Raw genomic sequence first — 3201 nt, 5'->3', positions numbered from 1 at the left:
TTTTAAAGTTTAGAATATATTCAAAATTCTTTAACCACAGATTTAAAATTTTAAATATTCTTTTATTAAGTAAATCATAAAACTTAAAATTTAAAATTTAATGATTTATTAAATACTTTTTGAAATTAAATGACTAAATATAGATAAACTTAAAACATCACGACTTCAATTAATAATATCATATATATATATATATATATATATTCTTTTTTTTATAGCTAAAATCAATATATTTCGTGTTTACTCTTCATAATTTAAACATTATATTTCAAATATTTGCTCGTAAATTTACGATATTCTTCACGTTAAATCTTAAAGTTACGAGGCGATATTATTATTCGTACACTTTTAATTTCATGAAATTAAAAAAAAATTAAATACCAAACTTATAGAACAATTAAATTATCGAACCAAACCCACCCGTGAGGCCAAAGCTGAAGAAATTTTATATCAATAGATTTTTTTTTATATACAATATTCTATTTTATTCAATTTTACAATGATCACCATAGCGTAGCTCTTTTTGACCAAATTTAATTTTAATTTAACAAAATATAAACATTATTTTAAATAAATAAATATATATATATTAATTTATTTTTAAAAAGAAAACTTATGGTCCAAGATTTTAAATATATACGAGTAATTTACCAATTGTTTTTTTTAAATAAAAAATTATTTGGAACAGAAAAACTGATTACAATGATTTGACCGTTGCGGATTTTTTAATTTAAATTAAACTATTTTTTAATTAATACGTCGGTTCCATAATTCCGTTGCCACGCTTCTGCAGGTATAGGATATTTATTTTGGTTTAAATGAAATTATTATTATTTTATAATTAAGAATTATGCTGTTTTTAAATTACTTTTTTAATATAATTTTAAAATGGAATAATGAACCTTCAAATAATTTTATACTTTTTAACTTTTAATTAACTATTAGGATTTTTGTAAATTAAAATTTATAAATAAGAAATTGACACGTTATTAAATTATTATTTTATTGTCATATTAATGTGTTTTAAATTAAAAGAATGTCACTTAAATATAGAATAAAAAATTTATTGATGGGATTGATATGTGGATCTCATTTAAAATATTTAATATATTAAAAATAAATTTGAGCGGGATTAAAGATTATATACACACTGTCGATGTGCAAACTATTTTTATCCAAAGAATCGTGACTTGTCAACAAAAAGTTACTCATGTTCGACTTAGCTTAAAAGTTAAGTTTTTAGCATACAGTACATTGAATTTGCTTTTTTTTAACGGACTTATTAAATTAAATAACTGTGCCGTAAAAAAAAAGGTAGAAAACCATTTATATATTTTGTATAATTTTATTAAAATTATTTATTTAAAAATGATTATTAATATTAATGGCTAAATATATTATTTATTAGGGAATGAAAATTATTTTATTTATTTGATTTAATATTAATATTAAGTAAAATAGTTAACTTATTAATTATTTAAAATTAAATAATATAATAAAATTATTATAAAATCTAAAATATATATTTTGTTTATATGCATATAAATTCTCAGCCATTTTTTGGTTTATTATTATAATAATTATAATTATTATTTATAGTTGCATGTGAGGAATAATTTTTGGCGTTTATTGTAACCTTTTTAATTCTTGAACGTTAGACAGTTGTACCTAGTTTTGGTACAAAATTTAAATAAATAAATAAAACCCTAATCTCGGAATCTCGACTTCGGAGGTTATGACCCGAGACCCTACCCGACCCTCTCCAAGGTCTGTCTTCAACACTTGTGTCATATCGTTCTCTCCAAACTTGATTTTAATACACATTCTTCTTGGTGTGTTGGATGATGCACCGTCCTCTTCAGTTGCATCATGCCATTTATTTGTCTCGGACCTCACATAGTCAAATGGGCATCACTGGAGGGTCGTCACCTGTCGATCCACGTCTGGGAATCTCAACTTACTTATCTTTTTAGTAAGGTTGTGACACCATGCACGTGAGTATCACTATAGCGCCACCATTGTCATCACTCTCAACGTGAACTGCATGTCACCATCACCATGGTCGCATATCATTTATTAAAAATATATTAGTTTAATAACTCATTTAAAAAATGGAAAAAATGTGTATAAAAACAAATTCTCTACCAAACATTTAATTTTTTTAATTAAAGTCAAACCAGAAAATAAAATTAATAAACATGTTTTTTAAAATTTTTTTTTTATATTACATTATTTATAACGCTACGAAAATGATAGTGCTTCCTTTTTCTTTTTCTTTTTCACTTTTTACTTTTAAATTTATAAACTTTTCTTAACCATGGGGTTTTCTGTTGGGCTGCGAGGAAATGATTGGAATTTTTTTAGTTTGGGCTTAGAGTATGGGCTTTAAAGTCGTGGGCCTGACCAGAAAGCCCATTTATAAGAATTTTTCAGAAAATAAAAAAGGAAACGACAAAACTGACTAAAATAAATAGTTTTTTTTTTAATTATTAAATGAATATAGGTTGATGATATTGCCATAATAGCTCAAATTTAAATACAGATTTTTAATAATTTTGAAGTTACCGATTTGCCCTTATACCAACTTTTTTATTTTCTATTTTTTTTAAGTCCAACTATTAATTAAAAATTAAAAATATAAAGTTTCAAATAAATTATATTATTACGATGTAGAGTGGACTGTGGAAACATGTCGTAACAATGACATTATTGTGTGGTCTACATACAATATTGACACGTACCCTTTTCGATGAAAAATTGATCCATTAACTATGTGACAAGACAGATCGCTCATAACTTATTGTGCTTTGTTAACCTCAGGGGTATCATTGCTCGTGTTTTTTTCTTTTTTAAAAAAAGTTAGAATAGAAGTTCTTTTTAGCTTCGTCTCTCGCTACCTATCTATCTTTCTTCTATTTTTGTAGTCGCCTTTTTAAATCTTCATGAGATGGCTTGATTGTTCATTTCGACTTTTTCTACTCATCCTTCGTTGAGCTCCACAATATCCTTATATGGTATATAGTCGTTCTTGTTGAGAATGAGACCAAATAGGTGTGACTTTCCCTATTCTTTGTAGGGGATGATTTTCATCTTATTCGCCTCTATATTAATTTTAATTTATATTTTTGATATTCTTGCATATTTTACAAAAAAAAAAAAAAAAAAAAAAAAAAAAAAAAAAAAAAAAAAAAAAAAAAAAAA

Source organism: Cucurbita moschata, unplaced genomic scaffold, assembly GCF_002738365.1.
Source record: "Cucurbita moschata cultivar Rifu unplaced genomic scaffold, Cmos_1.0 Cmo_Scf00030, whole genome shotgun sequence".
In the NCBI taxonomy this organism is placed as follows: domain Eukaryota; kingdom Viridiplantae; phylum Streptophyta; class Magnoliopsida; order Cucurbitales; family Cucurbitaceae; genus Cucurbita; species Cucurbita moschata.
This window is presented reverse-complemented; position numbering follows the sequence as displayed.